At 37.2% G+C, this 25,031-nt stretch overlaps 2 long non-coding RNA genes across 17 annotated transcripts in view; one reads left to right on the plus strand and one right to left on the minus strand.

The window, feature by feature from the left end:
* Window positions 1-247: 247 nt before the first annotated feature.
* On the minus strand, window positions 248-11,922 carry LOC111093722. The gene is made up of 3 exons (XR_005383269.1): window positions 11,566-11,922; window positions 1,994-2,246; window positions 248-1,637 (listed from the first exon to the last, which is right to left on the minus strand). It is a non-coding gene; the product is annotated as an uncharacterized LOC111093722 (long non-coding RNA).
* Window positions 11,923-12,007: 85 nt separating this feature from the next.
* The window catches only part of LOC102155742, a 291,499-nt gene continuing 278,475 nt past the window's right edge, over window positions 12,008-25,031 (plus strand). For 14 of the 16 annotated variants that reach the window (XR_005383271.1, XR_005383272.1, XR_005383273.1 and 11 more), the window contains exons 1-2: window positions 12,008-12,178; window positions 15,159-15,267. This is a non-coding gene — a long non-coding RNA (uncharacterized LOC102155742). Of the gene's footprint in view, window positions 12,179-15,158; window positions 15,268-15,790; window positions 15,810-19,837; window positions 19,853-25,031 lie in introns of those variants that run through there. The other 2 variants (XR_005383278.1, XR_005383284.1) reach the window with 2 other exon arrangements.

Below are 25,031 nucleotides of genomic sequence, written 5' to 3' on the forward strand. Positions count from 1 at the left end.
AATATGAGAGACTCCTAAGTCTGGGAAACGAACAAGGGGTAATGGAAAGAGAGGTGGGCGGGGGTTGGGGTGACTGGGTGACAGGCACTGAGTGGGGGACACTTGATGGGATGAGCACTTGGGTGTTATGCTCTATGTTAGCAAGTTGAACTCCAATAAAAAAAAAATTTTTTTAAAAGAACTACTTACAGTCTCAAAAAGTCACGTGGCACTCAGCAATCACAATTTATTTATGTGTCTGGGCATCCTGAGTAGGACTGCTGATTAATACTGCTTACCATTCTGATTTGTTCCACCTTTTGACTCTGGTACACATTTCTCTTTGAGAATATCATCTGTCAGCAGCTTTAAGAAATCTGAAGCTGGCCAAGTGCTACACGTGTCTTGCACTTGAACCCTATCTATTCATCAATGATCAAACCAAAATAGAGCAACATCAGGAGGCTCTTCTTGATGTTCCTGACTGGAACTGACTTATCCTTCATTTGAATACTCCTTGCACTTAGTTTCTCTTTCTTTGAGTTGCTGAGTGCTTTATCATCTCCTTCACTTCCCTTCTTTAGTTCAGCATTAAAAAGGACCACTATCAAAAGAATTATACCCCTTCCTTGGTATCTGTTTTGTTATAGATCAGAGTTGGAGATGAAAAAATTTTCCCAATGAAAAATATTTTAATATTCTTAATTTAATTGTAGAGCTGTTTTTAGACCTGTGCATATTAAGCCAGAAAGGGAATCACAAAAGACAGGGATATAAATTTGCTTTTCAAAATGGAACGTAAATCAGTTTGTCAGTTTGGTGTGAAAGCCTTAAAGTTCAAAAGCGTGAACAAGACAAAAGTTATGTAAAGGAAGAAGTATACAAAGGATAAAATGAAAATAGAGAAATTGGGGAGGTTGTGATAATGATGGTGAAGGTGGTGGTGGTGGATAATAGGTCAGTCAGCGAAGAGGATAACTACATTCATGAAATGGTAAGTGTGCAATTAAGAGAAGGGCTCCTTATTCAAAATATATCAAAGTTGAATGTAGTATAAAACTTTATATTCTATGGTTATATATTGATGCTTCTAAAGGCAGTGGCCACTCAGAAAAGCAGATGTGAGAATGGAAATGTAAAACAGAATAATATATACAAATCTTAAGAGGAAAAATCAAAGTATGGGGAAATACAACTATTCATAGGACGTTCTCACAAACAATCTATTTAGTTCTAGTTCTTTGTTCTGTCAAAGTTATTTTTATAGGTCAGGACAAGGCAAGGTAGAGAAGCATGGAAACAAGATCATAGCTTCTCTTTAAAAAGTCAGAAAAATAGACTGTTTATTTTGACCCAAATCCTAAGAGATGCCATGCAATTAGCAGGACTTATCCCTCAGTAAGCAAAGATCGTCTCTGTGTTTGAAAGCCTAAAAAATGCAGCCATTATGATGGACAGGACTGCTGATTCATCCTTCCCCTAAAAATTCAGGGCACATCTGTGCTATTTTTGATATAAATTAGATTAATCAGATTCATTTATTCCAAGTAAACTCTTTTGAGGTCTTGTGAAGGAGCAGGTCTCTGGGGATCAGAAGGTCTTTAGTTCAAATCACAGCAGAGGGAGATCTGTTTTCTCTTAGAAAGTGAACAGTGTTCCTAGAAAAGTACAGAATTCTCTGTGTCCAGCATTGCAATGTATAGACTGATATTTGTGTATTTTCTACTATCAAGTATAATTTTAGTAAATGGTCCTGGAATTAACAACTATTACAAAGAACAGCAAAACACATAGCTAAAAACAAAATTCAAAACAAAACAAAATAGAAACAAAACTTCTTGACATAAATTAAAAGTATACAATATATGGAATTTGTTTAGGGGCCATCACCTGTTTTCACTTCCTACCTCTACCCCCATATACTTGTTAATGGTAAATTGTTTTGTATTTCTGAGATGTCTGTGTGAGAAGAATGTTTTTGTGCAGTTCACCACCTTGGCGCTTCCATACACACCATCTTGCCCCATCATCTTCAGTCCTCCATAAGTCCATTTCTGCCTTACTTCCTAATCAGGGAAGCCAGGAGACATGTTGAAATGCTCAGTGAGGGGATCCCTGGGTGGTGCAGCGGTTTAGCGCCTGCCTTTGGCCCAGGGCGCGATCCTGGAGACCCGGGATCGAATCCCACGTCGGGCTCCCGGTGCATGGAGCCTGCTTCTCCCTCTGCCTGTGTCTCTCTCTCTCTCTCTCTCTCTCTCTCTGTGTGACTATCATAAATACATAAAAATTAAAAAAAAAAGAAATTCTCAGTGAGTATCTAGATACTAAACTTGGTGGTTACAGATTATACATAGCCATGCATACCTCTCTGCTCCAGCCCCCATCATTCTTCTGTGGGAACATATGATCAGTTCTTCCTTTCCCCACTTCAGAGGCTCTGGGCCATCACCTGATACCCTGAGATGCAATATCAGAAATCACTTGCTTTGTTTAGACATCCTGCTGATTTTGTTTTAGAAGTGTGGGGTACAGTCATCTCTGCTTCATTAAGTCAAAATGTTAAGAGAATCTGTGTCTGTCCTCCCAAAGCATAGTCTGGTGCTGACAGATAATCAGGAGGGCCAAGCCCAAAAGTTATTTTGGAATGCAGGAGGCTGTTATGAGAGCAAAGTCTCTCATTCCATCAATACGATTGGTATTCATAGCATTTTTTAGAGACTGTTTTCATAGCCTTAAGAGTGAAGAGTATGTTTTCAAAGAAGTCAAAGGAAATAACAATATCTCAACACCCAGTATGTGCTCTCGGTCAGGTTACCATAGTCTTGGCATTACCAGGGCTACTTTAAACTGACACAAATAAATTATTGCCAAGAAATTTTTATGAAGAATAATTAGAATATCCTTCCATGTGCTTCTCATTGTCTTTCAGGGAAAGTAGCTATTTCCAGTTGAACACACAAACCACCTGTCGAAACCTGATTTTTTACAGAAGGTTGATAAATACTAGAGCACAGATGCAGCAATGAATATTTTACCAACATATCCATATGTGAACTATTTTGGAACTATTCTTGTTTAGCGCTAAAAGTGTTTCACGTTGGAAAAGAGCATGCAATGAAACTGAGTCTCATGTTCTTGGTGAGAGGGGCATAGTATGATGAGCTATAGGGATAAGAAAGTGAGAGGTACTATATTATCTGCATGCCATTTGGGAGGGGGAAAAAGTGCCCATGGACTTTCATTTATCTTATTTATCTTTTCTTCAACTCTGTTCAGAAGGTCACAATTTTGGCTGTTACACACATGGCCCTATTCTTTAGTACAAGAGAAAAAAAGCAGAAAGTATAATGAACTGACAAAAAAAGCAAGGCAATAAATACTATAACAATTAAACTTAGAAAGTTGCTGGCCACTACTGCTTAGCATAGAGGGCAGTGGTGTTTCATAGGGCATGACGATATTGGTGACCAAAGAATTTAGCTTCGTGTCACCATGTCTTGAGCCACATTATTCCTTCTCCTGAAATGTATTCTCTTTCTACCATTGACGTACATGGACATACACTTCTCAGATCTCCTGTGAAGGAAGAGCTTGAGTTTCTCTCTGGATGTCCCCGTTTGGGATCCAGGACAATATTCACACCAAGGGCATGCTCTTTCCAGGCTACTCTCAGGCAGTAACTACTACTGTCCTATGAGGCTTCTCCATTAGCCTGACCAAGACTTTCTCAGGGTTTCCCTGCAACGTGAGGCTTTTCCTACTCAATCTTTTGACCTACCCTCTCTTTCTTAGGTTTATGATCTGCATCATTTTCTGAAGACCTTATCTACCTACTCCTGCTACTTTCCCCCTCTAACTTTTACAGGCATTTTGCCCAATAAATCTCTCCCACACTTAATTTCCTCTTGGTAAAGTACTTGGACTAGCACACAGTCCAAAATTGATCCCCTTCACTCGTGAAAAATCAAGCCCAACCTCAACTGCCACTACCTTGATGAAGACTCCTGTAGTCCTAACTGGTTATAACACCTTATTCTTTTAATTCCCTCCAACAAGAAAACTCTATATTTATATTTTATAAGAGTGTTTTATAATACCTATCTTTTATCATAATTTACCCTCACTTTGTTTTTCTTTTTTTATTAAAGATTTTATTTATCTATTTATGTCAGAGAGAGAGCAAGCATGAGTTGGGGGGAGGGACAGAGAGGAAGAAGCAGACTTCCCACTGAGCTGGGAGCCCAATGCAGGGTGCAAACCCAGAACTCCGAGATCATGACCTGAGCCAAAGACAGACTCTTAACCAACTGAGCCACCCAGACGCCCCTCACTTTTTCTCTAATTGGAAGATAGACACTGTTATGCTACCTAAAAAAATATTTATTCCTCTGCATTGCTTATTACCACATAGTTACCACACTACCTGGCATATAGGAGGCGTTCAACTCTTTGCTCAATTCAGTCAAATGAATTGTCGACCTACTTTATAGGACACTTAAGAGCCATTAGAGAGTAACTTGCACGGCCTATTGGTTCTCTTCAATGCATGCCATTTTCAACAGACAAATTTTCCCCATTTATTATTTCTATGGTATACTCTTAATGGTCCAGCTTAATTGCTTATCAGTAAGGAATTAGCAGATTCAGAATCCCATGTTGCAGTCTGATCTTTTTTTTTTTTTTTTTTTTGCATTGTACGCGTTTGGTCATATGCTAGGTAATAAAAACACAAAGATGAAAAAGACATGGCCCCTGTCTTCAAACAGCTTAGAATATAGTAGGAAAGACCAATACTCGAAGGAATACAGTAATAAAAAATTTGAAGGCTTAATGGTATATGTCTGTATAAGACTCAATAGTTACATTAAAAAAAAGGGATGGTCACTTCTTCATGTGATATCAGGGAAGTTTTCATAGGTACGGTAATATTTTACAAGAGTCTTAGAAAATCTGTAGGAATTCACATTGTAGAAAACTGGTAAGCCCCTGGTAAATGCTGGGTCACGGCCTCTCCTGGTGACCTCTTGAGTAGCGTAGGAGTTGCTCCCCTTATTGCTAGTAGTTCTGAGTGATGACTCTCAGCTGATATTTCTGTTTACGATGGCCTTCAGTTAAAAGCAGACAAAAGAACAAAACCAAACTGCCTCGCCTAAGGTCAAGCTTCTTTCTAGGGGTGACTCCTTAACCAATGACTGATCCACATGGGGTTTAAAAGTTTAGACCTCCCACCCTTTACCCAGAACAACTCTGAAGGTCCATTCCAACTAAAGAACTATCTGTGGAGTTGGTTCTGTTGGAACTCAATTACAAACTAATTTCTACTTCTGCCTAATTCTCCCCTACTTAGGTTTTAAAACCAAGAGCACTCCCTAATAAGAATCCTGCATCTCAAACTGTGGCAAGTACATTCAGTCCAGGCAGGGGCAAGCAATGCAAACAGAAATGTGGGTATAAATGCAGTCTTCAGCTGCAAATGGCCTCTCACCCTGCAAGCTTTATATATATGTAGTTTTTGCTGTGTTTGTTTTTAACTTTCTTACTGAAATAATAAACACAGATTCAGAAAAATGTTCTTTATCTGCATTTTTATATCTCCCTTTTTATGTTTTTCTCCCTATAGCAAGAGAAATTATAGGAAAGTTCTTCTGAATCATCTAATGTTTTGTATCATCCATATTGCTTTCATATTCTGTGAATATAAAATTTTAGTAAATAAAAGGGTTACAGACTTTTTCTTCAATTTTAGTAACATCCCAATATGTCATTACACCATCAGTTTTCATTCTCTCAATGATTCATTAAAAGGCAGATCACTGTAATACAAAGACTTATATTGAATTAGAGTTTCCTAGCTAGACATGCTCGTAGATGAATTAAGCTCATAACTTCCAAAAATTTCCCTCCTTGGAAAAATACTACAGTATGTTCACCTTTAGTGCATGCCTCGTCTCTTGTTTCAGTGAAAATACACGAGGAAGACCACACATCAAGTGGTGCGATGGTCCTAGTCCATTCCAGGTGAATGCTGACATGAAATTCCAGAGTAGAAGAGGCCCTTGGATCACAGCACAACATATTGTAACATACCATTTCTTAACCCATGTATGTTAAAAAACCTTACACTGACATCAGTATTTGAAGTTGTACCTATGGAACAGGAAGAGCAATTCCTTTAAAAACAAAGTGAAAATTGAACAAGCAATTTTACCAATAAGATGGCATGAGGCTAATTGTGGCTGATACAAGATAAATTGGACAATCAGCCAACTACTTTATTGGACTCTGTAAAGTCACAAAAATGTCCTTAAATAAGCATATATTAATGGTAGGTTACTTTTTAATTCTCATTTTTCTCTTTCCTCTTCCCCTCAACTACATATTTATTGATCTTTAAATCAACAACATCACTGAATTTTGTTCACTTCCTACAGTTAGGATTTGTTCTGTGAAATCAAACTGATTGCAAGCTCAGCCCTGGAGATGCATCCTGGAATTATCATTTAACATAATGTTAAAGAGATGTGGAAAAGAAAGATATGCATTTTGGGAGTGGTATGTACACAAGATGCAAATGAAGGAGATCCAGGCAAAGCAAAACAGGGTGATTCTAATTTAGTGCTCAAATTAGTTTTGCAGATAGCTAGACACTTGTCTCTCATTTTCAATCACTCCTCTGTTTGTAGAGCACTTTGATGGGCTGTCTTGATAGCAAAATTATAGGCAATTAAATTTAGAGGGCTAATTTTTCCAATGATTTCAACTTCAGAAAAAATAGGAGATAACTTAAATACATCTTAGGAAGTAAAATGGTATTGTTTCAAGGGATCAAAAGCTTTGTCTCTTAGAGAATCAAAGGGCCTAGCCTTTGGCATCAGTCACATTTTTCATGAGAAACAGAACTTTTCAGTTCTTGAGGCTTCGTGACAGAGAAAATGATTCAACCTATCTGCTGTAAGGCTTGCTCCAAGATACGAAGATGGAGAGGTATTTGGCAGCAGCTGTTAACCCACCTGCAGAGAAAACTTCTGTCTCATTTCATCTGTTGAATTGTTCACAAGATCCAGACTAATGTTTGCTTGTTCACAATTAAAGATACCGCCTAGTCTTCAGAGATTGTTCAGAAGGACTGTCAGAGAGCCTTCAGGGCCTGAATATTAAGTCGTTCTCCCTGGTGAGATACTAGCTCACCACAAACCTGAAGCCAACCCAGGAACATTCATTTGGCTAACTGAGGCAAAGTAAAAAACTTGAGTTAAGAAAAACTTGGCAATCTTCCTACACCTGCCTTTGTAGTAACAGCCCTAAATGCTGTATTTATTTGCATTTCATCTTCTACGCACATTTATGGTAAACCATTACAGCAGCATTGAGATATACATCTAAATCTAAATCGAAGCTTTCCCGGGTTTCATCTGTCCTCAGGAATGTGGATCATAATAGCTGCCTATGCTAAAATGTGTTGGATGGAGGTTCTTTTATCCTAAGAATCAATTGCATCTCCTTAGAATGCATGGCTGCCAATAATATATTCTGATTTCTCATACCAGAAAATAATGGAATTGAAATGACTAGAAGCAAAGTGTATTAGAGACAAGCATACGTTTGAAAACTGAAATGTGGTGATATCAGCACAAATCAATGTCTGGATGGCCACAGTAGCCAATGCTAAGGCCACGATTATTTTGATTGTAAGGAGGAGGAAATCGGTTTTTAAGCACAAAGGAACTTATTTAAATGATCTTCTTAAACTGAAGATACTTTAGAAATCCCAGGTTGAGTTTTCTGGCTAATATGCTGGGTAGAATTATTGGGTATTTTGCTCTAAGAGACATAAAATCTTAATATTAGGTTTCTTGGTGATTTTAGTTGAAGTTGGATTTTTAAGGGTTTTTGAAGTACTTGACATTTAGTACCTGTTAGAGTTCTCTTTAAAAGAATTTAATTCTCCTGTGTCAGGATGATAAAGATTACATTGTTTGCTTGAGAGACAGTTGTTCAGCTTCTTGGGTAAATATAGTATAAGAACAAACTTTAGAATTGTACACATCCAGGTATGTTTGTAACTATTCAGGCCAGCCCGGGAAAGGTGTATTTTTATGATTTTGTGTTAAAGGCATGCATAAAAGGATGAATTATTGATGAAATAAAAACATGCAGTATTAGAATTGTAACATAAGAACAAACAAGGTAACGGAAATGCAACCAGTAATAGTCCTGAATTTAAGTACTCCATAAACATTCACATTCAAACAATACTGAGAAAGACTGAGTTAATAAAAATCATAATGAAATAAGGGTAAATATATGAATTGAATCATAGTATAATCACTGCACTGGTTCTCCATGATTTTAAGCTATGGAATGAGTATTGCTATTGGTCCATCATTAATAAAACATGGCAGGTGGGGAAAAATGGGTTATTTTGTCAGCTAGAGGATGTTAGAACCTCTTCTTTTTTAGTATTCTAACATCATATGATCTTGACTTATTGATTCCTTTGTTACATAATGCTATTTGAGAATGTGTCAGTCTTGACAAATGATTAATATATAGAAAATATTAATAACAGGGTTCAAAGAGTCGGTTCTCTTTTTTTATTTGTCCTACGCACCTGGACAGGACATTTTACAGTTTTGTACCTTGGCTTCCGTATCTATGGTAAGTTACAGTTGGCTTTAGCTGATTGCTAGGGTTCTTTCCAATTCTAAAAATTTATCACACAATAAATGCACATTATCTTTTCAAGGAGTTCACAAATATGACATGCTGATGAAGTAATAATTTACAAAATAATATACATTGACACATTCTTTTTTTTTTTTTTTTACAAAATGGAAGGTATATAGTATGCATCCTATAGAATAGAATTAGCCACAGTTGTAAAATGATTATGTGCATGCCAACGTAGAAGTTCTTTAAATTTCCCAAACCATTGCTTTAGGAAGGTTGAGACAGGAGAAAAAGGATGGAAACTGGGGAAGGGGAATTTTGCCAGCCTGTTAATAAACAGGTGAGAACCACATGAGTTCAATCCCAGCCCTGTCTGCTTGCTGGCCTTGTGGCCTTGGGAAAGCTGTATAATCTGTCTGTACTTCAATTTCCTCATATGTTTGATGGGCCAATAATGGTCCATATTTATACTGAGCTGACATGCAGAATAAGAAACCTTACAAATGAAATACATTTAAAACACCACTTGTCACATAAATAGGCATTCAATTAATATTATTTAGAATCTATTTTCATTTCTGCTCACTCATGCATCTCTAATAGCAACTCAATAACGTAATTTTTTACTACCTATGTAATAATATAGATGAAGAAACTGAGTCAGAAATCCTAAGTAGCTTACCCAAAGGTCACACAGATTGTTAAATTGCAGAGCAAAGATTTAAATCTAGTTTTTTTGTTTTTTTTGTTTTTTTGGCTCAGATTGCTTCCTACATCAAGGGAACATGCCACCCTTTGCCCTCTGAACCATCCAGAATTATTCACTAGTAATGATACTAGCAATTGTTTATGCCTGCAGACTATCATTGAAGAATTGTAAATTTTAATCTTTGTAAGAGACATTAAAATTAATCTCTGTACTTTATTTGCACACAAAGAGACTGTGCTCCAGAAAGGTGAAGACACAAGCACTGTGGCCTTGATGGTAGTTCTAGTCAAGGCTGGAACCAGGTGTCTTCACTTCCTGTTCATTGCTTTTGTCTCTTATCATTTTATAGTCTTCTCTATACATACAGACTACTATTCTGGACATTTCCATTTTCATCCAAAATCAAAGATAAATTTGTTTAGGATACTTCAGGTGAACCGTACAATGATGCATTGATCCAGTAATTCTTTTTCCCAAGTCAGACTCTTAAATGATTATATATTCTCATTTCTCATGCTTGAACACTTGTGTCTCATTTGATCTCTGTATTTATTTGTTATCAATAGACTTAATTTTTAGAGAAGTTTTAGATTCACAGCAAAACTAAGTGGAAAGTAGAGAGTTTCCCATAAACCCCCTACCCTAACACATATATAGGCTCTCCACTATCAATATCCCATACAAAGTGGTACATTTGCTGTTATCTGTGAACCTACATGACACATCATTACCACCCAAAGTCCATAGTTGATATTAGGGTTTATTGTTGTTTTTGTACATTTGTGGGGGTCTTGACAAATGTGTACTGACAAGTACCCACCATTATAGTATCATACAGAATAATTTCACTGATCTAAAAATATTCTGTTCTCAACCTACTCATCCCTCCTTTCATCCCCCAAGCCCTAGTTTGTGTTTATTATACCATCCATTTGCCCTTTGCTTTGCCCAAGGATAAACAATTCTGATTTGGCTTATAAGGCATACTTCAACTCATCTTAGCATCTGCAGCTGCTTCTTATCTGCTGAAGAGCAATTGCTTGGCTTGTTCAGAACGATACCATATTTGGCGTGGTATGACCCTAGTTAGGATACTTCAGAATTATTTTTATAGAAGTTATGCATTCATATATGCTAATAAATTGATCAATATATATTTATTGAATGAGTACATGCTGTAGTTAATATATTGATAGATAGCTACAGTTTCCATTTTGAAGGTAGTCCCAGAATAGGAAAGGGTGGTCATGAGGGAGGCAGAATAAAAACCTTCTGAAGATGTCCACATCTTCTGGAACCTGGGAATGTCTTTCCTCCCATGGCAAAAGATACTTTGCAATTATTATGAAGAGTATATACCCTGAGTTATGTAGACGATACTGGTTATCCAGGTGGGCTCCATTTAATCACAGTGGTCCTTAAAAGCAGAGAACCTTTCCAAGCTGTGGTCAAAGAGAGACACAGCTAAGAAAAAATGGTCAGAGAGATGCAGTGTGGCTAGCTTCAGATATGGGGGAAGGGAGATGCAAACCAAAGAGTGTCGTCAGCCTCTAGATGCTGGAAATGAATTTTCCTTTAGAGCTACCAGAAATGAATACAGCCTTCTTGACACCTTGATTTTAGCTTAGTGACCAACATTGGCCTTCTCACTTATAGAAATATAAGATAGTAAGTTTGTGTTATCTTAAGCTAGTAAGTTTGTGGCAAATTTGGTATTGCCACAGTAGGACACTACGAATCAGAAAATATTATGCTTTGAATTTGAAATGCAATGACTGTGTTCATTTACATTCCCACAAATTCTCTACTATTGTTGACACATTCCTCATTTCCTCCTGGTAAGAACTGAGATATGAGACAGTCATATTATGTCCACATATGTCCACATTTTTACCATAGTACTTTAATTAGCAAAATATGCAAAATAATGAACTGAGTTCCGCAATTCATAAAGGGGAACCCATTTATAAATAACTATCATCATCCCAAAGTAGGGATGGCCTTCGCCTTGCCAATGGGTTATTTTAATTTTCGAGAGGTCATCCTCTTTTTCAGAGCTCCACTTAAGGATACTCTTTCTAATTCATGAAGAAGTCTCTGCCACCTATGAGTTATCTTTGGCTATGAGTTTTATTCTCTGCACTCTTCATGAATTAAATGGAAGAGAAAAGAGAAATAAGGTTTTCATTTTCTTTAAACAAAGTTACCTTTTTTTTCTCTAAGTGTGTTATCATCTTCATCCTTCTGTTTTCCTCTCTCTAGTTTTTACTCTTCTGTCCAGAGAGTCATTCATTGCTTCTCTGAGATTTGATTGGCTATCATTCTTCCAAATCTTTCTTCTTTCCCATCCTTTATAAACTTAAATCACTGTAGGTGACTGGCTACTTACAGGCTTACTTGTTATATAACAGCTCAATTGTACCAATGCTCTAAAAGAGTTGGAAAACGAGGTGTGTTCTGGGTCATCCCCTGATAAGGAAAGCAATGTCTTGAAATGTGTCCTTTCATAAATTCATATTTTAAAGTCCTAACCCCAGGGACTCAGAACATGGCTGTATTTGGCAATGCAGTTATTGCAGATGTAATAAGTAAAGATGAGGTCATAGTGGAGTAAGGTGGGCCCCTAATTTGAGATGATGTATCCTTATGAAAAGGAGAAATTTGGACACAGACGTGCACACAGGGAGAATACCATGTGAATGTTGGAGTTATGCTACTGTAAACAACAGAATCCAACTTGGAATAGATCCTTCCCTCATGCCTTCAGAGAGAGCGAGGCCTTGTTGACACCTTGATCTTGGTCTTCTACCCTCTATAACGGTGAGACATAAATTTCTGTCATTTAGACCACGTAGTTTATGGTATTTTGTTATGGCAGCCCTAGGAAAATAACACAGAAGGTCCTATAAACCCCCCATTCATTCATGAGCCCTCTATTACAGGGGTAATGACTGCTGCCCTTCAAACTCTGGGACATCTAGAAGGAAAAGAAATTCATGTTGTAGGTAACCTGTTAGCCCCATAGTCTCTGCCTCTTAGTTGAACACATGCGATTGTTTTTAAAATTATTAAAGTATAGTTGACCCACGATTTTACACTACTTGCAGGTGTACAACATAGTGATTCTGTAAGTCTATACCTTATGGCAGGCTCACCACAAGTGTAGCTACTATCTGTCACCATGCAAGGTTGTTACAATACCATTGATTCTATCCCCTATCTTGTACCTTTCATCCCCATGACTTACTCCATAACCGCAAGCCTGTACCTCTCATTCCCACTGCACCTTTTTTAAACATCAAATAAAGTTCGCTTGCAGATCAGTGTGATCAAAATATTATCAAATAGTTTCATACATCTTTTTAACTATGTGTACCCATACTGTGAATTAACACTTATACCCTGAAATTTTCCCAAACTAAGAAAATAATCTTTAACAAATTCTTTAGTCTTATTTCTCTGACTTCTGGGCATTTGATGGCAATTTAAAGTATTATGAAACATTCCTAAATATCTTATAGCAGCCTGCAAATTTTGACTTCCCACTATTTAATCATAAAGTAAACTTTCTCATAGACTTTAGTGAATGTTATATTAATATAGTAGTATGTATGCACAGTCACATTGTTTCGTGAATTTAGATTGCTGAGATGAAAGAACTACAAATTGCTAAATAAAGTTTATTTAATACTTTCATACAATATAGCACTTAAATTAGGGCATCTGGAAGGTGGTCTTAACCCATATGCGTTTTTCTGAAATATCACTAAGAGCAGCCAAAAATTATAGCCTCTAGGAAACCATAAAGTTTGCAGTGCTTTCATTTTTGACCAGTTTCCAGTAAATGGTTTAAATACATGCTTCTGTTGAATTTTAAATAATTTTAAATAATTGTTTAATTTAGAACATTTAGCATGGATTCCCCAAGACCCTCTTCCTGGAGCCCCACAGCCTCTCTAAAGGATGACAGTACATGAGATTGTCACAAAATTCTTAATACCTCACTCTGTTTGACTTACTTATATGCAATAACTAAGTAGCTAGTCCCACCATTAAATAGTATTATGTGGGAACAAATTTTATCTGCAGCTCCTCTGAAATAATTACATCAAGCAAAAAATAGTCCAACACTATGACTGTTCATAAAAGTAAAGGGAAAGTGGTCAATTTTATGTCCCCCACATCAAGCCCCGTAACCTATTTTCAATGTAGTTCTACATTATATATAACCATATCAAAATAGCCTGAAGATGACCTTTTACAAGAAAGTGTTAAGGAGTATGAAGGGAGCAGGAGGGCACATACCCTGTGTCGTGTCTCTAATTGTCATCAAGACCCTTTATTCTCTTCTCTCCTTTTTGGATCTCAGCCAATTTGTAATTGTTCTTTTATGTTACAGCTTTATGTGTCTGTCCTATTGTTTATTTTCTCTTCCGTTCCTTTATGCCCCTATTTTAATTAGCGCTGTTTTGGTGTTGTATCTAATAAGGGCTTTCATTTACACATGTTTTAGATATTATAAATATAAGATCTAAAATTTCTAATGCCCCCAAATCATGATATTTCATGATTTTATTTTTATTTTTTCTAAATCACACACAATTCAGCTCTGAGACCTTACTTACCAGTGTCACCAAGAACATCAGACATTTTGGGGGGCACCTGGGTGGCTCAGTCATTTAAATGTCTAACTCTTGGTTTCAGCTCAGGCCATGATTTCAGAGTCATGAGATTGAGCCCTCCTCACTCTTGCTGGCTCTTGCTCTCTCTCTAAAATAAACAAATAAAATCTTAAAAAAAAGAATATCACTTTTTGGTGGAGGTCTTTCCCTGAAGACAAAAACTGTGGTCACTAGCCTTATTCTTGGCTAAAATGCTTCTTTTCTAGGGCTAGATTCAAATATCCTATACCTGAGCCTAGTGGGTTCTTCTGGCTGTTTCCACACACTTCCACATACTCCTCTCCACCATAAGGACCATTGCTTTTTTGGTTCCCAAAGTATAGTTCAAGCACAACTCTGCATCTCCAAATCCTATATCTTTTTTCCTATGTGTGTTCTGTACCTGCTCCTGAATCCTCATAATTTAGAGAATTTGAAAACAAAATAATACAAACATGAATAGCATATTCTAAACAGCATTTATAAATTGCATTCCATGGAAAACTACTTCTTCCCTTTATAGGTGTTATGCTTAAAAATGTTTATGAAATAAGTTCAGGAGACATTGAATTAAATTAATGTAAAGCAATTTTTTGATGGTAGCATTTCTTCTACCTTTTGGTATGGTAATATTACATTTGAAATCTCCAGGAGGAAAAAATAGTGATCATTTCCTGAAATTTCATGACTGCCAAATCCTTTTTATAAAATCAAACTTAAGTAGTATTACACAGAATCATCTTTGGGACTCCCTAAAATAGGATGATTGCATAATTTTGATATATAAGAATAATTGCACCTTTTTAAGGAACACATATGGTCTGTTACCTTGTTATTCAAAATCTGGTCTGAGGACCAGAACTGAGCAAGTCTCAAGGTAACTCCTATGCCTGTTAAACCCGAGGCATTCTTCTATAAACCCAGACTATTATTTACTGATGATATTTTAATTTGTGGGCAGTAAAAGTGTTTCCTTGGGGTACACCTGCTGAACCTATTTATCTAAGACGCTTTATTCTGAGGAGAGAAATGTTGATATACTTTCCCTCCTTATTTCTCATCTTCAGTAGAACTCACCCCAATGCATTCACTCACTTACTCACTCAGAGACTAACACACACACACTCATTTGGGGCTAGAAAGAAGTGAAAAATGGATCCAAGCTGGATTTCTTCCTTTTGGAGATGGGAAGGAAACGTGAGCCATGAGAACATCACAGAAGGCTGAGTTGGGGAACACATTTATGAAGTAAGTGACATAATTTCTGGATTTTAGTAGACTAGATAACTGATATTTTTTTAAACATAGATGATTGGTAGATGCATATGGTATGTTTTAATAACCAAGGTATTGCCAGTGATAGACGGTTGGCCAGACACCAACAAACCAAAATGATATCAGGAGGGCTGACCCAAATAAAAGAAACCAGAAATTATCATTTACGCATTTATACATTCATTTAAAATTATAGAACATCAGCCAGTGGAGTTTCACAGCTGTTTATATCACACTGGGAGAATGGCCAGTTGGCTAGTCATTTAGTCCATTGACAAGAAAAACCTTCATTATCTGTACTTTAAAATGATACCTGATGAGCCATAAACAGATATGTACTTGCAGCATGATTTGCCAACAGCATATCCAAATGAATGCAACACTTTAATTAAGTGTGGCATAAAAGCTGTTTTTTAAAAGTGACAGTCACCTTTAAAACTTGCTAACAAGGGGCACCTGGGTGGCTCAGCCGGTTAAGTGTCTGCTTTCGGCTCAGGTCATGATCCTGCGGTCTTGGGAACGAACCCCACATGGACTCCCTGCTCAGCAGGGAGCCTGCTTCTCCTTCTCCCCACTGCTTGTGCTCCCTCTCTTGCTATCTCCCTCTCTCTCAAATAAAATCTTTTAAAAAAATTGTTAACAATTTCCTGTTTCTGTGTTGAATAGTTCTGCAGTGCAGTATCTTATATGCCCCAATTTTTCTCTCTAGGCTGAGTGGACACTTGTGTAAATGATTTCTGGTGACAAACAGTTAAATATATAATTTCTGCATATGGTATTTACTAGTTGGTATTAAAATCTAATAGAGAAAAGGAGCTCCTGGTGACTCAGTTGTTAAGCATCTGACTCTTGATTTCGGCTCCAGTCTTGACCTCAGGGTCATGAGACTGAGTTCTATGTTGGGCTTGACTCAGCGTGAAGTCTGCTTGCCCCTCTCCCTCTGCTTCCCACCACCAACTCAGACACTCTCTCTCAAATAAATAAATAAATAAATAAATAAATAAATAAATACATGAATACATAAATTCTTAAATATCTGATAGGAAAGAGCAGGACCATATTCAATAAAATTTGACTCACCAAAAGTCCAAAGCTAAAATATTGGTTGCTAAACTGACTGTAGCCAGAGTTTTTGAAATATATTCAATTATACGATTCTGTAATTCAACTCCTCTGCTAGCTGACTCTTTTCCACAGAATGGAAATAATAGTTATCATAGGAGCCCAGTGGCTAAAAGGATTTCTGTTTGGCATAAAGGCTGTTTGAGGGTGAGATATCTTTGTCAGCTTCTCCTCACTTTCTTTCTGCTGCAGGACATGAGCAATAAGGGCTGTGAACCATCCTATTTTGCTGCCCTCTAAACAGGGAACTGATATTGTCACTCAACCGTGAGAGAAGCAAGAAAAGAGAGAGGAACACTTACCAGTATTGCTATCTGATACTTTCTTTATCTGGAGGTTTGCCTCTAGGGATGTCAAATAAGTCAACTTCTTACTGGTTGATTTTTGAATGAGCCACTGACTTCTCCTTTCTCTAAGTGTTTTAGTCAGAATTGATTCAGAGGGACAGAAGGAGCTTTTGAAATGTGAAATCTAAATAATGCTGCTCTTCAGATGATTATTATATGCATAAGTATGTGCATTTGTATTTAAGGGGTATGTTAGGTCAGTGACAAGGGGTGAAAACAAGAATATAATCTGATAGCAGCTCAGAAAATATTTAATGTCACTTTACTTATTATTCCTCACCTTCTATTTCCCGTAAGAAAAATGAAAATTATGGCATTCACACCAGTCCTAATGAGGCCTAAGGGCAAGACAAACATGTATTTTCTGAGACCTTTGAAATACAATACATGAGCTGACAGCCTTCTCTCAAAAAAAAAAATTCCTGCTTGGAAGTTGAAAATTCAGTAAGCAGTGCATTTTGACTTTTTGAAATGGTGAGTTATAAAAATCAAGACTCTTTACCAAACTTTTCAAACACGTTGGACAGCTTCCCAGTGTATGCTCCCTGTTGGAAGAACAGGGGAGGCTAGTTGTACCTATGTACTCTCCATTCCCTCTGACCTGGCGACGTCTGCTCTTGCAATGCTGGAATGGCATTTTCTGGGTCATCTAATGTGCCCCTTCAAATTTGCTGAAATGTCAGCTCTTTGTTGAGGCTTCTCCAATGCAATCTTGCTTCCCTAGCCACCTTGTTGGGGAAACAGCTGGGCAATGTTGGCTTTATCCAAATGTGTCAAATTGAATATTGAATCAACAAGGTCTGTGAGTGTTTATTATTGAATTCCAGCAGATCTCACAGGATCTGATTGTGTAGCCAGGTTAGGGATACTTCACCCTCTTTACCTAGATTGAGGATGGAGAATTTTATGTCACTGCGTAATATGAACCAGAAGATTGTTGTGCACACCAGAACAAATCGTAGCCCCCTTGATATAGACAGTTTATTTTTTCCTGATGAAATGTACTACATATTCTGGGATTGCTCTACCTTTCTCCCTCCCAGTGGGGAGGAGAATGTCTAGCAGCATCATAAAACTCCTGCATAGGAAAAACAGAGCCTCTTTCTGGTGCATGATTGTCATTGTTTGCTTGCTCTGCTCTGAAAATATCTTCAATGTGGCAGAACTTTCTTATTCATATCAAACCATGAAGGAAGTTAGTGAAAAGTTCTTTGACTGAACAAATTATAGCAAATGTGCAAAAAAAAAAAAAATCAGGCTTCATTACCCTGTTGTTCTATCAGAAACAAATATAGTTTTTATTAAAAAGTTTCTTGAGAGCTTATCCTGTTCCTAAGATTTTTTTTTTTTAAATCAGTTGCTGCAATTCCCCCTGAATGTTGCTGGAAAAAAGTGGAGAAGATGAATCAGTGTATAAGGATACCCTCTCTTCCTTCCTTCCTTCCTTCCTTCCTTCCTTCCTTCCTTCCTTCCTTCCTTCCTTCCTTCCTTCTTTCCTTCCTTCCTTTCTTGCTTCCTTCCTTTTATTCCTTCCTTCTTTCCTGTCTTCCTTCCTTCCCTCCTTGCTTCCTTCCTTTCTTTTCTTTCTTGGTTATGGATGCTCAGAAAATTCTTTATTTTTTATATATCTTCAAAGTCCAGTAATTCTACTAAGACCTATACTGGTGCTCATCATTCTACATTAAATATTCTTCTCTGAGGCATAATATGCTTTTTCAATTTGCAAATTGACTCTTTTACTTCTAGAAAATATCATGACCTGAGCCAAAATCAAGAGTCAGACACTTAACCTGCTGAGCCACCCAATTGCCCAACCTCCTCTTTCTTAAGAGAGGCTTATGTGAGATCTTTTCCAGAATCACTAAAATAGAAGATTACCTTACTTTACACAGAACCATATTTTTGCTTTTCATCTGCTTTATCAGGGAGCCAAAGAGCTTTGGAAGTGATTTGCAGTATGCTTTTGGCAAATGATAAAACCTCTTGTCTCTCTTTTCTTTTCTTTTTTTAAGATTTTATTTATTTATTCGTAAGAGACACACAGAGGGGGGCGGGGGCAGAGACACAGGCAGAGGGAGAAGCAGGCTTCATGCTGGGACCCTGATGTGGGACTCGATCCCCGGTCTCCAGGATCACACCTGGGCTGAAGGCGGTGCTAAACTGCTGAGCCACCCGGGCTGCCCTCTTGTTTCTCTTTTCTCTCTTTTGCTCTATCATAGTGACAAACATTTTGACACCATTCTGCAAATTGTGAGAAATAAGCAGAAAGAAAAAACAGAGACACTGTGTGACACTGTCAGAAATCCCTGGACACTTCAAATTTTTGCTCGGCATGAAGGAATGTGTATTTATCTAATTTCACACTTGGATAGTAATCATTAATCCAGAATGAAAATGGACATTTTGCTTCTCAGGACTCCTCCTCCCTTTTAAAGTAGCTTAGTTTTTTATCACTTAAACAAAGAAAGACTATTTGGAAATTGTTTCTTGTACATCCTACTTATCCACAAGCACCATAATTAGCCCACATGAAATATGAAGCTATTTGCCTAGCTGACAAATGAAACTGCCTTTCATCACCTTATTTGACCTTGCTTCCATTGCTATTGATTTTCTACCACCTCTGGCATTTTTGTTTCTTGTGGATGTAGCTACTATGCTATTTCAGGTCTTCTAGATTTATAATTCAAAATATCAAGGTAAACAGCTTTGGTGTTTCCTTTACTTGGTGAGAATATGCATAGCCAGATGGTATGCAATATAGGCTAAGAGCTACCCTTTTCTGAGTGCTTATGTTTCTGACATTATCACATTTAACCCTATCCCTATCCTTAAATTAATTTCTATTTCTCAAATGAAAAGAATGATGTTTGCATCATTTCCCCCTAAATTCTGATTTGAAAAGTGTATACAGATTCAAACCTAGTTCAGCCACACATACTGTCTTTGCAATCAGTTAGATTCTATTTAAGAATGGTCTGTGGGCCCAATGTGGCTCATTTACCTAAGTCCTAAAGGGGCCATTTGGTGTTTCTTTTTTTTTTTTTTTAATTTTTTATTAATGATAGTCACAGAGAGAGAGAGAGAGGCAGAGACATAGGCAGAGGGAGAAGCAGGCTCCATGCACCAGGAGCCCAATGTGGGATTCAATCCCGGGTCTCCAGGATCGCGCCCTGGGCCAAAGGCAGGCGCCAAACCGCTGCGCCACCCAGGGATCCCCACCATTTGGTGTTTCTTATCACATGCCCCCCTGCCACCACCTCGATACCTGTAGTCAGGCTCCTTCATTACTTGTTTCCATTTCCCCTATTTTAAAATGTTTCTCAATCCTAAAACCCACAAGAGGATCTTTTTATTTAGATTTTCATTGTTCACTTCTCCTGAGACTCATCTATCAACTTAAACAGTGACACACAAATTTTACTTTGTGATACTATTTAGGTGGCCTATATCTGCTCTTTCTTTTTTTCCTATGGCCCTTATTCTTCATATGTATTTTAGCTGCTGCTATACTTACAAGACTTTTCCTACCATATATTAAAGTCTTTGAGACCAGGGATTTAACCTTATATCTTGAACAGAGGAGTAGTCAATTAATCTTTGTTTAACATGAGACCAAAAGCTGGCAAAAGAGATCAGCAAAGTGAGTATAGAGTCAATCCATGACCCATTTTTCTGAATTGAGCACCTGTCTATACTTACTTTCTAAAGTAATATCTGCTATGTGTTTTGGAGGGGAAAGATAAATGAATCTATCACAGTTTTCAATGAGATTCAAGACTACGTGGGCAGTCAAATTCACATCACCTACTTCTCCATGAGTCCTTGTGATCTGCATTAAACTTCTGTTTAATATGCTGGCACCTGTTGTTTTCCTCTTTGCAAACAATAAGTCATTTCTCTTTTTCTTTCTACTTCCAACTCTTCATCCAGACCTTTTATAGTCACTTAGAGGAAGTGAGAATAACTTCACATACTAAGTTTCGTGTTGGACATAAATACATTTTGATCAAATGTCCCTGCCACTGAAATGCCAAGGAAACTTTTGGGTGCCTTTGAACGTTCAGGGTCAGGCAATTGCAAGGACTGACTCACTTCCTGAGGGTGGTAGCACTGCATTCCAGCTGTACTAGTGACATATTCAGCTGAGGGCAGAAGTTCCTTTCGTCTCCTAAACAATCTGCCCAGAAAGTCATCCTTTTAAGCTTTGATGTAAAATGAATTCACAGGTCACCTTCAAATATATGCAGTTAAGTGAATCTCTACCCCAACCACCATCATAAACCTCAACTGATAAATTTGTTAGATGCCATCTTAGTGATTAAATAAAACCTATGTTTGTTCATACTACAGCACCTATGTGACCTGCTTTTCCTCACAATTCATTGCTGATAACTAATACAAAAGAGTTTTTTCTAATAAAGGAAAAAAGAAAGTCTTTCCTGCGCTTAAGACTGGAACTATAAATGTATTTGTGCACTATTTAAGAGAAATCAACTAATTCATTTCAACAACCATTTATTGAAAACCTAATATAAGTTACACACTGCACTGGGATCTGGGGTCACCAATTCCCTGGCTTGAAGGAATTCACTGTATAATTGCAAAAGCGATGGCTTCAACATTAAAGCTCTCACACTTAAAGTCTTCTCACACTTTTTGCATGCCACGTTCATCTCCACTGTCCTGTGTATTATATTGTTCCTCTGGAAAGCTCCAGACTATCCCCATTCCCTCCCCCTCTTAAACCTCTAGAATTTATTAATTCACTCAATACATATTTATTAATCTAGCAACTAACCACAGGAAATAGAAACCTAGACAAAACAAGCATGGCTTTCCCTCTAAAAGAACTTTGGTTCTAGTGGGTGGAAACCTGTAATGAACTCACAAATTAATACAATTTCAGATAGTGCTATGAAAAAAAAAATGCTTAAGATAAAATAGATGGTAAGTGAATTGAGCAAAATTTAAAATGATGAAAGAACTTTCCTAGAAAGGTCACATTTGGGTTAAAACCTTGGCATTGGGAAGGGGCTGGCCATATGGAGATCTGGGATGAGAACTTTCTAGCCAGAAAGAACTTTGAGCATGAAGGCCTGAGTCAGGAACCAAGTTTAATTACCCAAGGGACAGAAAGATGGCCAGTGAAACTTAAAATATTAGGAAGTCATTCAGTAGAATGGAAAGCAGTAGAAGAAAAATTCTGAGAGGTAAGCAAGAGTAGTAGATCATGTAGGAACTTCTAAGCCATGGTAAGGATTGTGACTTACAGGTGTCCTGGAATACTACTGGAATGCTCGTAAGTGGTGGAAGGGTGGGAAATGTTATATGTTTTAAAACTATTACACTGGCTACTCTGTGAAGAATGGTTTCTAAAGAGTGAAGAGTAAGAAACAGTGGTGCCTGTTAGAAGGTTATTGTGAAAATTTGAGGGAATAGTGGTGTTTACTTAAACAAGTGGGATCTGGGCAGTCCAGGTGGCTCAGCAATTTAGTACCGCCTTCAGCCTAGGGTGTGATCCTGGAGACCCGGGATTGAGTCCCACGTCAGGTTCCCTGCATGGAGCCTGCTTCTCCCTCTGCCTGTGTCTCTGCCTCTCTCTCTCTCTCTCTTTCTCTCTCTCTCTCTCTCTCTCTCTCTCTCCTCTCTGTGTATTCTCATGAATGGATAAATAAAATCTTAAAAAAAAAAGTGGGATCATGGTGGAGATGGGGAGAAGACCTAGTTGTCTTGTATACTGCATGAACCCTTCCCTTATTGCTTAAACAACACTTTCTTTTCTGAACTCCCATAAACATTTCACTTATGTAAGACAATTTCATAATTTAATAACTACAATAAAGAGTCCTGATTATATATGATTCTTTAGTAATTCCACCAAGTGCTTTACAGACTTTGTATCTAATTTACACATAGCACTCTGAGGTAAGCAGTATTTTTATCCCCATTTTTGAAAAAGAGGAAGCTGAAGCTCGGATAGGTTAAGTAACTTGCAGCTAAGAGGTAATAGAACTGATATGTGAACCCAGCTGCGTTTTTCTTAATATTACGGGCTCTCCTATCTTATATTATCTTCTATTTTTTTTTCTGTTTTGCCAGTTGTGTTAGACTTATCTTTCTAATTATATGTGTCATGCCTTCTTCTTGATTATACCAGATACAAAGTTATGAGGTATAAATATTTATTAAATTTGCCAACATTACTACAACCAAGAGATGTATATGGCAGATCTGATAACTGAGCTCTCCCAGGCACTATGAAGCCCTAGTTATAACTGTGGGGACACCAAGTATGAAATTGTGAAGGAATTTAGAAGAGAATCATAGGACTGGCAAGGGCTGTGGACTTACATGGAACCTCCAGAAACAGGCATTAAACTGGCTGAAGGGGAGATCATGAGGAATGAGTCAAAAGCATGTAGCAGTTGACTCAAGCATGTGACTGGACAGTAGAACTGGCTCCATGGGAATGACACCTACATGTTTAGAAAGGTTAGAGTGCTTCGTTCAATGCTCTGTTTTTTTACCATCTTGACATTCTTAATAACTTTCAATTAAGGGGCATCACATTTTCATTTTATGTTGGGCCCCACAAATTATGTTGCCTGTTCTGGTAGGCAGATAAAGTAATCCAAGAGAAATGCAGTAAAGATGCATTAGCATCTGTCAAAATCACCTCAGAAGCCTCAATACAAACACCTAGAAATGATAGAATTTTAAAAAGTAGATAAAACCATAAGTACTCTTTCAATATGATTGAGTTTTCCAAAATCATCAAGTATTATGCACTGAGAATAGACGATACAAAGCAAAACAAACCAGAACATGAAGTCATTGAGAGGGACTCACCTTACCAGGTATCAGTGTTTAAAGTAAATCTTTGGTAATTAAGTCAATGGAATTATCACAAGAAGAGAAAAACCAATAGATCCAAATAGAGCCCTGCATGCATATGAACACTTCAAATGCCTCAGCAGTGTTATTGTAAATCTATAAGGAAAAGATGGATCACTTAGAAACTGCTATTGGGAGTTAGTTATCCAAATTGGAAAAAAACAAACAAATCTCTACCTCACACCATATAATTAAAAAAAATCTATCTTGGTAGAGTAAAATCCTAAAGTAAAAGTTATGCTTCAGCATGATAGGGAAAATATAGGAGGCTATTTTTAAGGCGTCCAGCCAACTTTGGATATATCTATTTTAAAAATAAATAAACATAAATTTTAAAACTTTCAAATTTGGTGGCATTAAAATAAAAAATTTCTCTTAAAAAATTACATTAAACAAAATGAAATGACAAGCTATTGGCTGGAAGTGTTCAGAACATATAACAACAACAAAAGTACCAATTTCTTTCAAATAAACAATTTAGCATACAAAACACTAAAGATTATAAATACACATTCATAGGCTAGGAAACAAAATACTCTAAGAAATGTTGCTTAACTTCATTAGTAAAAAGGTACTAAGATAAATCACAAAAACTTGAATTTTCACTGAAAATTAATTTGCAGAACAATAGTACAGTATTAGGATAAGGCTTAAAAATTATAACTTTAATTTGTACAGCTGTATAATGATTAAATGCACATATTATATATGGTGAAGGCAAAAATTTGTCTGAGATCCTCATCAAATTCATGTTTAATCATTAAACAGTGCTTTTAAGCACTACCAATGTGAAGGATACTAAGATTCTGTGAGGCACACAATGATGATAAACATTCACCTCCTACCTTTGAGGCACATACAATCTTGCAGGAGAAATAGAGTGTGCATGCAAGTCACTAAGATGCATCTTAGAAAGCTTACAAGATCCGAAAACATGCAGATAAGATGCTTTATGATCCACAGCTGATTGAGTGGTTTAACACCCATCTTCCCCAATCCACTTATTACTAAACTTGGAAATACATCTAAATCCACTGATACCTTAAACATGCCATGCACTTGGCACTATGGGCAGTGCGGGTTGGGTGGAAAAAGATGTTGGGGAAATAGACAGTGGATGGTGCAAGGTGGACTGGGCAGGAACAAGAATTGGTTAACTTTACTGTGCCTCAGGCTTTAGCTACATGACTTACTAAGGTGACGATGATGACATTATATAACATCAGTAGTATATAAACAGCATTCTGATAATTTGTATTATTATAATATTAACAACATTAGTGTAAGGTGAATGTTATTTTATCCAATTAACTGAGAGAGAAATGAAATCTCACTGTGGCTATGTTCCCCCAAGGTCACAGGCTCAGTGAA

This window comes from Canis lupus, chromosome 33, assembly GCF_011100685.1.
Source record: "Canis lupus familiaris isolate Mischka breed German Shepherd chromosome 33, alternate assembly UU_Cfam_GSD_1.0, whole genome shotgun sequence".
Taxonomy (NCBI): Eukaryota; Metazoa; Chordata; class Mammalia; order Carnivora; family Canidae; genus Canis; species Canis lupus.